General features: G+C 45.0%; 1 pseudogene; it reads right to left on the bottom strand.

Moving 5' to 3' along the window:
- LOC120914277 overlaps positions 1–10451 on the bottom strand; it is a 34907-nt pseudogene extending 24456 nt beyond the window's left edge.
- Between the last annotated feature and the right edge of the window lie 4930 nt (positions 10452–15381).

Raw genomic sequence — 15381 nt, 5'->3', positions numbered from 1 at the left:
AGCGGGGCCAAATATTCCTGGACGTGTTTTAAAAACCGTCCGCTTGGAATCCTGCCCCGCTCGGACCTGTACGGTCCGGTCAGTAAATTTATCAGACTACCGTACCTGTCCGAGCGCTCCCGCGTCCCTCGCATGCGTCGAATGAATTCGACGCATGCGTGGAAGCTTTAAAATGGCAGGCCCGCCCACGTCCTCCGCGTCATCGCCGCGGTGACGACGCGGACACGCCCGCGTATTGTTTAACGCGCGGACTTCTGTACGATGGTTAGTACAACCATCGTACAGAAGCCCTCTGGCAGGCATGAACGTGAAAACGGTCCGACGGACCGGTTTCATCGTACATGTTTGCTCGTGTGTACCGGGCCTAAGTGAAACGAAAGCCACAGAGGCCAAAGCAGATTCAATACATACCACAAACATTATAATAAAAACTGAGAAAACTAGGTCAGACATCTTAAATACAATGACCTACATCGAAGCCCCCATGTATAGTAATCCTGAAAGGCTGCACAGTGCCATCCAGAGGTGTGTGAATAGAATACACCTGAATGAACCAACAATAATGAAAAATGGGACATGGTACATATATGAATGTGGCCAGAACATATCCTACATTTCCCTATCTATACAAGAATCTAATCTCCTTCACCTGTCTGGATTGTACAGCGTAGGTAATGAAAAAAGACCACCTGAACTTGGTGTCCATTGTCTTTTTAGGCTGAACCTGTAGTAGTGAATCTCGATCAATCCGTAAAATTCGATCGATTTCCCCATCAAGGTCAGCAGGCAAATACCCTTTCTCGAGGAATCTCCCATTCAGGATACTACACTGCACAATGTAGTCCTCCGCCCTAGTGCAGTTTCTCTGTAAACGGAGAAACTGGCTGCGTGGCACAGATTTGAGCCATTGGGCATGATGGCAACTATTGACCGGAATGTAACCATTCCGGTCGGTTGGTTTAAAAAAAAGTGGTGAACTCCAAGTGGTGCTCAACCACTTTAATTTCAAGATCCAAAAAATGAACAGAAGAAAGACTGGCCTCATGGCTCAGGCGTATAACCCTATCATTGGAATTAAGTAAAGACATAAACTCATCCAAAGTCTATATAGTGGGCCCAAAGGACCAATTTGGGTCTCTTATAGGCATAGACGACATCCTCCTCCCATTTGGCAATAAAAAGATTCGCCAAACTAGGGGCGAATTTAGCCCCCCATGGCAACTCCTCTAGTTTGCACATAAAACTGGTTCTGAAACCAGAAATAATTATGTTGTGCAGCAAGCCTGAGGAGGGTCCATGATGAAATTCGTTGTATATAGGAAAGGGGTACTCTGGGACAAGTAGTATTCTACTGCCTCAAAGCCCAAATCAGGTGGGATGCATATATACTAGGCGCAACATTTGCCGTTGCTAGAATCGTGCCCTCCTCGTATACAATTGATTCCAACAGTCTAATAGTGTCACCAGTGTCCTTCAAATAAGAAGGCACTTGTCCTCACTAATGGTCAGTGACGATGCGTCCATAAAGGGCGCAGGAGCGCTGCCCCCACTCGTTCCCGCACCGCCACTGAATACAATACACAGATTCATGCATTGCATGAATCTGTGTATTGTTGCTGCCGCCCCACTATCCAGATGGCTGGCCCCCTGGTGAGTGCCGGCCATCTGAATAACAGGCAGCTGGTTGGCTTTGGAAGTGCCTATCAGAGCCAGCCCTCAGGCTGTAATCGGCTTCCAAATAGTTATCCAGGGGGACACACGGGGTGCGTTCCTGGGATAAGGACTGACAGAGCGGTCTCAGCCAATCAGGGTTCACCGGTTCTGGTTACCGGTAACCTGATTGGCAGAAGCATCATTGAGGGCGGGAGAAGACATCGAGGGACCGTGCAAGGAGGGTGGCCTGACCCAAGAAAGATAAGTGCCGGGGGGCGGGGGGGGTGCAGCATTTTACAGGGAACAGTGGCGGACAATTGAAGTGCACAGTGGCGACAATTTGAAGTGCACAGTGGCGACAATTAAAGGGGCACAATGGTGACAAATGATGGGCATAGTGGCAACAAATATAGGGCACAGTGGCGACAATTGATGTGGGCACAAGTGGTAACAATTGATGTTGGCACAGTGGTAACAATTGATGTTTGGCACAGTGGGTAACAGTTGATGTGGGCACAGTGGGTAACAATTGATGGCATGGCACAGTGCTGTGTTTGATGGCACAGTGTGACAATTGATGGGCACAGTGGTGACAATTGATGGCACAGTGGTGACAATTGATGGCACAGTAGGCTGCGTTTGATGTATGGCACAGTGGCTGCGTTGATGGCACAGTGGCTGCGTTTGGCTTGGCACAGAGGGCGACAATTGAATGGCACAGTGGCTGCGTTTGATGGCATGGGCACAGTGGTGACAATTAATGGGCACAGTGGCGACAATTCATGGCACAGAGGCTGTGTTTGATGGCAAGGCACAGTGGTGACAATTGATGGGCACAGTGGCTGTAACTGACATATGCATGCTGCCGGGACAGTTATAATCTCATGTAGGAAGGACGTACAAGGAACTGCATGGCTTGTCACAATTGGATGTACCACATTGTATTCTGAGCTCAAAGGGTTAATTTGGACAAAGGGTCTCTTTCATTGCTGAATGCTAATGTTCCTCCCTTCGCATAGCTAATGAACTCTCTTTTGGAGGTAACCACCCTCCTGTGAGGTGTATGCTGATGGGGGATTATGTGTGAGTGTATAATTGTTTTAAGGTTAATTGAATCTATTGTCAGATTAAGTTGAGGAGCCGAAGCGGCTGGCGGCTGATTGGCTCAAGGAAGGTCATTCTTTCAGAGTGTGTGTATTGAAGTCCCCCCTGGGGGGGGGGAGTGTCATTTGTCTCTGTACAGTTGTAACCAGATTTAAGGAAGAAAAATGTGGCAATAAAGGCAGTCCTGCTTGGACTCTGCAAACGTAGCCCGGTCTTCGTTTCTTGGAAGGGCGTTCGATGGGATATACCGGCGGGTACCTGCATATCGCATTTTGCCAGGGGAAAAGGACGGTCTCCAACGGCTGAGACCCCTCACACTACATGGGGTAGCTGTTACATTGGTTGGCAGCAGTGGGGATGGGCCTTTTATCCAAAGAGCAAGTGCTGAGATGGAGTGCGCAGTACGCCAGGCTGAAAAGATCCACACTAAAAGAACTATTGGAGAGTCGTGGTAGGAGCGCCAGCAACAGACCACGGAGGGAGCTGATAGCTGAACTGCTGGAGCTGGACGAAATGGATGGATCCATGGAAGGAACTGAGCCCCTTGCACCGGTCAGCAAAGAAGATGTAATTACTGGGATTGTACAGCGGAGATTATCCTTGTATCCAGAAACGTCCGTGGAACTAATAAACCAGCTGTTCCGGGAAGCAAGGGAAGAGATACAAACGAAGAGGGGACAAGAACTGGAACTGGTAAGAGCGAGACAGCCCATTACACCTGCAGTTCCTACCCCCCACCTGCTGCTACAGGAAAGAAAATACCGTTCACTGCATTTAAAGCTTTTGTAGAAAGTGAGGAGGAAATCGATGGATATTTGGCGGACTTTGAGAGGCAGTGCTCACTACACCAGGTACCACCACCAATGGGTCACTATTTTGTCGGGGAAATTGTCGGGCAAAGCCAATGAAGCCTTTCGGGCTCTCGCTCCAGAGGATATTTTACAATACCAGCAAGTTAAAAAGGCGCTGCTAACCCGATATGCCATAACGCCAGAAGCCTACCGCCGGCGCTTCTGGGAGTCCAAGAAGATGGCTGTGGACTCCCACATGGAATGGGCCAACCAGTTACAAAGAGGTGGCATCCCTTTGGGTCCAAGGGTGCATGGCCAGGCCACCGGGGAGGGAAGTATTGCAGCTGTTCCTAATGGAACATTTCTTCAAGACCTGGCCGCAGACATACAAGAACTGGGTACGAGATCGCCGTCCCGCTAACTTAAACGAGGCGGCTCGGCTAGCAGATGAGTACGCGGAGACAAGGAAATAAGCCAGGGTACTATGCGGCTGGCTCAGAAGGTAGAACCGCGTACTCCAACCCATCACCCGACGCCCAGAGTTTCGGGCTCCAGTCCCACCACGTCCTCAGGGGCCTAGCAACTACCCCCGGATTCGCCTAGGGTGACGTGCCATCACTGCAGCGACCCGGGACATATTGCTCGTTATTTGCCCTTTGAGAGCTACAAATAACAACTGGAGATGCACAACACCCAACACAGAGGGCACTCCGTCACGTCCCTCTTGCGGCCCACTGCCTGGAGGAACTGAGGGGGGCCCGGAGGAAAGTCTGGGAATTTGGTATGAGGCAGACCCAATACAAGCGGCCTCTCCGGATAACCGTCAGCATCACCGTCAGGAGGTACGAGGTGAATGGACAAGTAGCACAAGGCCTAAGAGATTCCGGGACTACTATCACTCTGATTCACAAAACATCTGGTAAAGCCAGGAGAACGTGTCCACTCTCGCACAGTTGCCGTCCGGGTCGCAGGGGGTGCTGTATTTCGCGAACCCACCGCCCGGGTTGCACTTAGACTGGGAGCCGGGTCAGGAAAGACCACAGTTGGTAATCATGGACAACCTACCTGCCGAGGTGGTGCTGGGCAACGACATTGGCCTCTGAACTTCGGCTTATTTACCTACACCTGCTGCAGCTTGTGCGTGACCACCCGCGTTGCTGGAATCAACCCGCTTGCTGCTGAGAACCGGGTAAGACTACCTTCCCCGACATGTACTGTAGATCCGGCACAATATCACAGTCTAAAATGGGAATGTGACAAGTTGGCCAGTGAGAAATCAGAGATGCAACGACACTACGTCATGTATTATGAGATGTCCCGTGGTTTGAACATTGAAATGCACAAACAGGCGGAAATTGTCAAAAGATTAAATGGGATTTGCATCCAGGTGGTGCCGTATCTGTCCCAAGAGCATCAGCAACAGGTTTTGGGAGCCATTGAGAGAGCAAAGCAAGTGACTGTTCCAGAATTGAATTCTATTCTTCACCGTCACCATCAGCTACCGACCTGGTAAGCCAATGGGAAGGCCGACGGACTGTCCAGGCAAACGGAACTTTTACCCTAACAGCAGACCGGACATCCCAAGTTGATCCGAAAAGGATCAATCCGGGTCTGCCGGAGTGTTCCACAAAAGGGGAGTAGTGTAACGGACATATGCATGCTGCCGGGACAGTTATATCTCATGTAGGAAGGACTACAAGGAACTGCATGGCTTGTCACAATTGGATGTACCACATTGTATTCTGAGCTCAAAGGGTTAATTGGACAAAGGGTCTCTTTCATTGCTGAATGCTAATGTTCCCTTCGCATAGCTAATGAACTCTCTTTTGGAGGTAACACCCCTCCTGTGAGGTGTATGCTGATGGGGATTATGTGTGAGTGTATAATTGTTTTAAAGGTTAATTGAATTCTATTGTCTGATTAAGTTGAGGAGCCGAAGCGGCTGGCGGCTGATTGGCTCAAGGGAAGGTCATTCTTTCAGAGTGTGTGTATTGAAGTCCCCCCTGGGGGGGGGGGAGTGTCATTTGTCTCTGTACAGTTTGTAACCAGATTTAAGGAAGAAAAATGTGGCAATAAAAGGCAGTCCTGCTTGACTCTGCAACGTAGCCCGTCTCGTTTCTTGGAAGGGCGTTCGATGGGATATACGGCGGTACCTGCATATCGCATTTTGCCAGGGAAAAGGATGTCTCCAACGGCTGAGACCCTCACACTACATGGGTAGCTGTTACAGTGGCGATAAATGATGGCACAGTGGCTGGATTGCATGGCACAGTGGCTGCATTTGAAGGCATGGCACAGTGGCGACAATTGATGGCATGACACAGTGGTGACAATTGATGACATGGCACAGTGGCTGCATTTGATGGGCACAGTAGCTGCATTTGATGGGCACAGTGGCTGCATTTGATGGCACAGTGAGGCTGCAAATGTTTTTTTTTGTTTGTTTGTTTGCCCCCCCAAAAGCTGCTGCTAATGGTTGTAGATGAAAATCCACATACTTCCCGATCCCACTGACTATGGGCCGGCCAGGGGGGTGGACTGGGTCTTTGTGCACTTTCAGAAGGTAGTAGATGGCTGGGATACGGGGAGCTAAAGGAACAAGATAGCTCTTCTCTTTCTTGTCAAGTATGCCCAAAGCAAAGTCCACATCTACCAATACAGTTAAGGCTCTCTGGTATTGTGCAGTCGGGTCCGTCTGGATCCGACTGTATGTACTAGAGTCTCCAAGTATCTTATCCATTTCCTTAATATAATGATCTTTGTCCAACATGACAATGGTGCCACCCTTGTCGGCTGGACGTATGATGAGGTTTTTTCGGTCACAAAGTTGCTTCAAACCTGCTCCAATATTCGGGTCAGTATAATTTTTTTTTAGGTGGTATTATATCCAAATCTTGTAGTACAAGGCTACGGAACACATTAATGGATGGTGCCAGAGTCCCAGGGGGATTAAATAATGAGGGATTGGACAGTCTTGTGTGCACATGTCCATCATTCAACATAGGGGTATTGTTGGAGGGAAAGGTCAAGAAGTGTCTCTGGATGCTGAGCTTTCTAATGAACTTATGCACTTCTATAAATGTGGAGAACCTATTGAGAGGTCTTGGAGGGACATATTTCAGACCCTTATTAAGTACAAGTTTCTCCTCATCTGTTAGACAAACAGAACTCAGATTGAAAACTCCAGAGCCAGCTAGACTCTGTTTCTTTTTGCTTTGGACCCTCCAACCACCTCTAGTGCCTCTCTTCTTTCCTGGTTTCCTGGATGTTCTTGTGTGGACCTGAGAAAACCCGGATAGTGAGAGGTACCTAAATGCTCATAGTTATAATTATATGGGGATTGGTTGTATGTATCCTCATCTCTATCGCGATATCTATAAGGGTCATGATAGAATTCTCCCATACGATTCGGGCTTCGATGTAGGTCATTGTATTTTAGATGTCTGACTAGTTTCTCAGTTTTTATTATAATGTTTGTGGTATGTATTGAATCTGCTTTGGCCTCTGTGGCTTTTGTTTCACTTACTGTTCTATTTTGAGACAGTGGGTGAGAATGGCCATTTGAGTGCGTAGCAGGAAGTGAGATGACGCCCATTTGCTCTATTTAGATAGCGTTGGGCGTCTTTCCAATCACGTGATAGTTGAAGAGATGACTGCGTCTGCGCTGTTTTCTTCCATGTCGTTCTGATATGATTGGCGTGACTTTCGTCACATGATTGCATCCATGTAGCGCGACGCCCGCACACCATTGGCTGTTGTTCGATCGCCGTGATGATGCGGTGCACGATGCTAGGCTTTGGGCACATGTCCGATTTCATCTGGTCAGATGTTCTTCCTGGTTCCTTTGGGTCACATGATCGTCACTACAGTGACTTAATTTGTGTCCCGTGACTGCGGCATTCATGCACTATTGGTCATGTTTGTGGCAATGTAGTATACAATGTCAGGTACTGGAGTGCGTATCAGATTGGGATTCAATCAGGCGCCCTCCTTGTCTTTCTCTCTCAGATTTGACATTTGACACACAGTTTGTTGCTGACATGTCTACCTGAACTAATGGTGATTGAGCAGGGACAGTCACATGATAGACAGTCACATGACAGTCACATGAGAGAATGACCTAATTTTGGCAGGCTTTTTGGCAGGCTGTTTGCAATGTGCTGCTGTTGTTACTTCCTGGTTCGATTCACTTTTAACCAGGAAGGACTTTTGCTTGTTGTAGTGATTGGTCCGTGGTAGGAAATTGGACCATGGTCATATCACGTGACTGAATTTTGTCCAACCACACGGTTCCACTTACCACCTCCTGTTTGATTGACTGGCCATTGAGTATGGACTTATGTTTTAGTACAAATATATGGCAATATGGGGGAGCAGATTAATGCCCCTATAGACGTCCTATTGGATCGAAACGCGTTGGGCCATGCATTTTGCTCCCCATATTGCTTTTAATACTCATGAATTGTGATCACCTTTTTTTTATATTTTATTATGTATATTGTTTTTTTCATTAAAACCTCTTTATGACCTACACCATTTGGAGCCCCTTTTTGTTTCTTATCTTTACATGAATTTGTGGAAGATAAGTTTTTTTTAGCTCTCTCCAGTTGGTTTCCAGTACCCATGCCAGGGTTCTCACTTACCTGAACCAGATCGTGTTTGGATGCTTGGAGGATCTTTTATGATTGCCATACCCACGGTTTACTAGGATCTTCAGTATTGGAGTAGTCGGTGGCCAATGAACATCTGGTCTTCCTGCCCTTTTCTGGGTTGACGACATCTGACTGCCTAGGAAGCAGACTCCATTCCCTTCTGGACTTCAGGTGACATCTCTGTGGGACATTCCAAGCTCGATCGATCCACTGTCATACGACATTTGGGTCCAACAGTTGCGGTAAGCGCATTTATGTATTCCACCTCATATTTGAAGATTTCTGTTGGGAAGTTCCTCACCATAACATGACATCTTCATTGTTTTATTTTTTATGGACACTACATTACACTTTTGTTTATATTGTTCACTTTATTGATTTGAATTTCACATTTTGTTGTGGTGCAATTTTTGTCATTACACCCTTTGTGTCACAATATATGGTCACACCCAATTAGGTGTATACAGCCATTGCCTTTCGGCTCATACATAGCGCTACATTACCATCCACATTTGTCTGAGTTTTGTCACATTCCTGTGTAGCTGATTCACTCTTGTTCAGGGTTCATTCTTTGTTACACTTATTTTTGTTTTTGGGTAGCGCACATATTTTTTTCCCTTTACATTGTGTATTCATTGAATAAGTTTACCAAAAATGTAAACAATGCAGAAAATACAGCCTCATGCTACATGACTAAGCTCCATTTCATGATGAATAAACTAAATTATTAATGTATCTTAAATAGAAAAACTCCAATAGCATTTTATTAAAATAAATTTGATAAAAAAAAAAAAAATCTGATTTAAATTTAAAAACATTTTTTCTCATACATTTAGCTTCTGAGCTGCTATGCCAGGCCTTCACTTCCTCCTGCCCAATCACAGGAGCCTTGGTATTATGTAAATGCATTCACAAAATACAAAGACTTCTGGAAATGGGCAGCAGAGGGGAGAGGAAAAGGGACATGCTCTGCTCTGTGTGTTTCTCTCCTCTCAGATTCCCAATATGTCTCTCAGCAAAACAAAAAAACCTGTGAAATGTAAATAATAGAGATACGCCCAGGAGATGTCATGCAGCTCCTTGGACCCTAATGTCGCGTACACACGATCGGAAATTACAACAAGAAAACCGTGGATGTTTTCTGATGGAATGTTGGCTCAAACTTATGTTGCATACACATGGTCACACAAATCTTGTTGGGAATTCCGACCGTCAAGAACGCGGTGACGTACAAGACATACAACGAGCCGAGATCAATGAAGTTCAATAGGCAGTTTGGCTCTTCTGCTTAAATCTGAGCATGCGTGTTTTTTGCGCATTGGAATTGCATACAGACGAGCAGATTTTTCAATAGGAATTTTTTCCGCGGAAAAATAGAGAACCTGCTCTCAATCTTTTGTTGGCAGAAATTCCAACAGCAAAAGTCCGATGGAGCATACACACTGTTGGAATTTCCAACCAAAAGCTCACATCTGACTTTTCATGTCGGAATTTACGACCATGTGTACACGGCATTAGTGTGTCTTCACTTCCTGGAATTCAGCTTTAACATTGTTTTACATTCTTTGTACCTTTTTGTCCTGCATAGTCAGTAAATGACAAGTGAACAAATTAGAAGATATTTTATTTTTAGTGCACAGGTTTGTACAAAGCTGCACACCAGTTTCAAGCCTTCCAGATCTCCATCAAGTGAAACAGATGGAGCACTTGGAAGCTTGCAACTGTTGTACACCTTTGTACAAACCTATGCATTGGAACTAAAATATCTTTTACTTTGGGTAAGAAAAAAGGAGTGCAGTGATACTACTGGTTATTTGCAAGTGACTTAAGACTGTTGCTCCCATGCACAAGGGCATGTAACTTTCCTCTTTTGCAAATATATACAGTATATAGTGCAGTTACCTCTTTTCTCCAGATCTTCTCTCCCATGTTCAAGGAACACTTTTAAATCATGTATACATTCACTGTCCAGATATCTGCTCTGTAAATGTCCCCATTTTGTATTAGGACTCTCAGGGTTGTTCCATTCTTTTGCGGTGAGCTCAGCCTCATCCATGGTGTATATCCAGAACTCCTTTTCTTTATCCAGGTAGATGAAATCTCTTCCATCATATCTAATAAACGTAGTCCCCGAGGTGCTGTTATCATCTTTTAGCTTACATGTCGATATCCATTGGCAATAGTGGATCCCTGTACAGTGAACATGAAGATGGTCCATGAGAGAAGCACATGTCATCTGTGCATCACATTGACAGGACTAGGGGGGAAAAACAAATGGGGCTTTATATGAGGCATACATATAGTAATGTGTGCCTCCATCCCTGGACCAATGAGAACTAAAAGGAAATTGGGTGGCAATAGGACAGGCAGTACATACATAGGGCCAGATTCAGGTACCTGCGCCGCGGCGTAACGTATCCCGTTTACGTTACACCGCCGCATTTTTTCAGAGTAAGTGCCTGATTCACAAAGCACTTGCCTGTAAACTTACGGCGGTGTAACGTAAAGGCGTCCGGCGAAAGCCCGCCTAATTCAAATGGGGCGTGTACCATTTAAATTAGGCGCGCTCGACAGTATCCCAATGGATCACGAAGGTGGAGGAGATAAGGAGATAAAGCACATGGAGGATCTCATCCTCACAGCACACAACAGGCAGGAAACATTTACCGAAACCTGGCAGCTATGGAATATTTTCATCTATTCAGCTGAGGGCCAGGCACTGAGAGAGCCCGCGGCTGTTGGGTGAACGTTACCATACCAGTGCGATCCCCCCCTGCCCCAGTCCAATTACATAACAGGGAGCGAGCCCACAAAGTACAGAGACTACCCCTATGGTGAGCCTTTCTGTAAGTTGACTGACCCTCCCCCCCCTCCCCCCACAATCCCTGCACACCCTCTCTCTTTCTTCCCTCTTTCAGACCTGTTTCCTTTCCCTGGAACTTTCTACTACCCCACACTGGGGCTCTTTCCCCCTTCCCTTTCTCCTTCTTGACATATAAAGAAAAAGAAGGGGCGGGTCGTGGGGACCCGACACTGGGCTACGACTCAACAAACACGCCTCCCTATCTGAGTAGGAGCCACCCTCTGGGAGCCACCACTGGTTTTACCAGGTGACGGAGCCCGGGAGCTCTCCTAGGGCACACACGCCACTTAACGCTTGCGCCACACGGTAGGCGCCTACCATGATCCATCATGCAGTGTGTAACGTTATATTGATCCCGTGTATTGTTGTGTTCTACTTATCCTATCACATGTACTGTTTGTACTATTGTACCATGTCGGCCCCCGCGGCCTTGTCCCTGTCTATAAATAAACAATTATTAGGCGCGGGAGCGTGCCTAATTTAAATGGGACTCGCCCCATTAGATTTGGCACGCCTTGCGCCGGACACAATTAACTTGCACCCCCGCAAATTTCAAGGTAAGTGCTTTGTGGATCGGGCACTTAGGGAGAAATTTTGCGGCGGTGTAACTTAAATCGGAAGATTTAAGTTGCGCCCGATATTTGTGGATTTGGCCCTAAGTTCTTTGCTCCATGCTAGTATGAAGACAAGTAACACAAATTAATATTTAAAACATATATATTTATTAACTAAAGATACAATGAAAAATTAAAATCAGGTATAATTTGTGATAAAACAAATAAATGATATACTTCTACAATCAGAGATAAATGGTGATTAATGTTCAGATAATATTCTCATACATTTCTATGCAAGCTCTATATTACAAGATATATTTACAGTTCTTATGCTTAAATGATACTTGTACATTTAAAACTTGGTAACTTGTAAAATAGCCTTCCGTGACTTCACGGCTTTAGATAAACAAATTTTGTTTTCTTAGTTACGGTGTTTCCTTCTCAAAACAAACAGATCTCCTCACTTATACACTTTTAAATGCATAAACAAAAATTTTATATTATGCACAGCTTGATAATTTGATCAAAGCTTATGTTGAAATTTATGTGTGTATATGTATAGGTATATATATTTACAATTTTTTTTTTATGTACTTCTTGCCAATGTATGTTAAATCTGTATTGAGACTTATTTTTCAATAAACCGTTTGTAAACAAAAAAAAAAGAAATTTAGAATGAATCTATTTTACACATACTTCACACCAAAACCATTGTATAGGCTTTTAGCTTTATACAGACAGACCAAACTGTGTATGTCTCTTAATATTTGGAATATAATTATTTTATACTGCAGTTAAAAATAATATAACTCCAAATTGCTGTGCCATATATATTTAAAAGGTTTTAGTTATGTGTATGCAAAAAACAATTCAATTCAATTCAAAACAATTCAATTCAATTCAAAACTAAAAGATTTATACTTTGCCAGGTTCTGTCTGTTTGAGAAGCAAAGTGCCGAAAGGGACTTCTTGCAACATTGCTACATCTTTGCGTTTGAAGATCTCCTCCTTCCAGCTTCAGTCTCCTGAGAGAGATCCCTACAGCTTTCCTTCCTCCCGAAAATTCTCCAGAGAGAGTTTCCTCAGAGAGTGCCTTTTTTTACTGCTATGTGTAAGGCCGCGTACCCACGATCGGTCAAACCGATGAGAACAGTCTGATGGACCGTTTTCATCAGACCAAACCAATCGTGTGTGGGTGCCATCAATTATGTAACCATCGGTTAAAAAAAAAATCAAACTTGATTTAAATTTAACCGATGGATACCTAACCAATAGAAAAAAAACGATCGTTTGTAGGCACGACCATCGGTTAAAAATCCACACATGCTCAGAATCTAGTCGACGCATGCTCAGAAGCATTGAACTTCATTTTTCTCAGCACGTTGTGTGTTTTACGTCACTGCATTCTGACACGATCGTTTTTTTAACTGATGGTGTGGACCATCAGTCAGCTTCATCTGTTAACCGATGGAAAAATCCATCAGACCATTCTCATCGGTTTGACCGATCGTGTGTACAGGGCTTTATACCTTTTTATCTCACTCAAAAAGTGGGTGTGTATCTCATTAAAGGTAATTAATGACGTCAAGTGATGATGTGATGGCTGACTACACTTCTGCCTTCTGTTCTGTACCTGATCTGCCTGTCTGTTGCCAAAAGCCTGCCTGTGACCTGACTACGCTCCTGCCTGCTGTTAAACCTGATCCGCATGTCTGTTGTCTACCCAGCTTGTCTGACCCTGCTTCCTGCTGTGCATCCCAGCCGGCCATCTGTCAAGTCTGCCAGCCTATCTGACATCTCACCCGCCTGCTACCAGCCAAGTCCAGCTTCCTGCCCATGAGTTCCTGGCTACTACCTGCACAGACTTCACGACTGATCCTAGGCACTCTTACACCGCTGAGCACAGCACCAGCTGTCTCACCATCAGCGGGCCTTGAGCTGGAGCCGTACGAGAGGCCTTCCGCCACACGTCAGGCTCACCCACCAGGTACGTGACAGGTGTGTTGAACGGACTATTTTGTGGAACTTATTCACAGGAGGTCAGTGACAGCGCCTGGTGGGTGCTCTATGGTGCACCAGATATCACCTCATCCACCAGCGGGAGAGGATGTCCATCGAGGACTGTCGCAGACTGACTCACAGTCTGCTCAGAGACTATAACTTGATGTTTTTTAAGGAGGAAGAGGAGGTCTGAAGATCTCCCCTCCTTCTCTCCCCCCCCGTGTATCTTTTGGCAGTTCAATAAAGCTTCGGGCCTGTAAACTCTTTTTTCCCCATTCCCTACCCCCCTTCTCCCCACCCCCATCACACCCGTTACCCGTTGAAATGGAATTTGACCGCATATGACTTGATATCTTGTGACTTGTTTTTTTAGGTAATGCTTTCAGGGTAATGCAGCGTCATGTATGATGTAATGTTTCGGGGGATTATTACTCTGCGCTACACATTAGGCATCATACCGCAGGATAAATGTAATTTATTTGTATGCTTAGAACTGTATTGTTATGTAGTGTATTTATGTGCTGCGTTGTGGTACAGAGTGAAATGTACCCTGTTGAAGTATTTGTTTTTTGTATATTTTCTTGCAAAATAAAGTATACATTTTCAACACCAAAAAAATAAAAAATGGTGCAAAGGGCATGGACAAAAGAGCGTGCTTGGAGCGTCCTATCCACCCGCAAATAGCCTCCAGCTTCACGCCTGACATGATAAGGAGGAGAGGCGACCCCCTCCGGGCGGCACGGCTACTGTACCTTACGCAACAATTACATATAGTTATTGGCTTTTAATGTTCTTCATATTGAGTGCGATTTTATACCCTCTTTTTGTTAATAAACTCATTAAGTCACTATGTATGTACTGCCTGGTCCTATTGCCACCTGCCTCACACAAAGTCCAAAGTTCTCATTGTGCATCACATTGAATATACTGTTTATATATATATATATATATATATATATATATATATATATATATATATATATATATATGTGTAAATGCCGGTCAAAAAAATCACACGCACCCTGACTAATTGTACCACCACTGCGCATAAATGGCAAAAAATATTGTAGCGCTGACATTCTTGTATATTGATGTGTGTTTGCATACTTTAATACAACGTCTATGGACATTGCTATGTTTAAGTATTTGGAGCCATCTAGTGACCAAATACTGGTAATGCAGAGAGATGTTTTGTTTAGTTTTTTGGTTTCCTTGGAGACGCGGACACACAGGGGAAAACAATCCCGGTTGTTGGGGGAAGTGATCTGAGGGTGCCCGAGGGACCATGGCCGGATTGCAGAGACCGAAAGACACTCATCCGAGCATCGGAGGACCACACGCAGTTAGACTCATATGCAGGCCTCACTGGGATTTATAGTTCCACAGAGGAGCAGAGAAACTGACACTGAGAAGGCTTGAGGCCTATCTACTTTGATGTTTCAATCGATTTTAAAATAGTTGTTGCAGTTACACCAGGAGCACTTTCACTTCAATTTGACTCATTACAAATCAAATGGATTACAAATCTCAAGGAGTTACTTTAGCTAGCGAAGAAAAGAAGATCCAGGACTAAGTACTTATAAGTACGCATAGCTTATAAAGTAGGGAGAGGGTTGCTAATAAATCATAATTCATGTATTACATGAGATGGGACATATTACAGGTGATTTCATGTGGGCCAGAGTGACTCATTCCTTTGCATAACAGACTGTTGAAATGCTAATGTTCCACCACCAGCCAGCTCTCTATTCTAAAGGTAA

Source organism: Rana temporaria, chromosome 9 (genome assembly GCF_905171775.1).
Source record: "Rana temporaria chromosome 9, aRanTem1.1, whole genome shotgun sequence".
Classification (NCBI taxonomy): Eukaryota; Metazoa; Chordata; class Amphibia; order Anura; family Ranidae; genus Rana; species Rana temporaria.
This window is presented reverse-complemented; position numbering and strand designations above follow the sequence as displayed.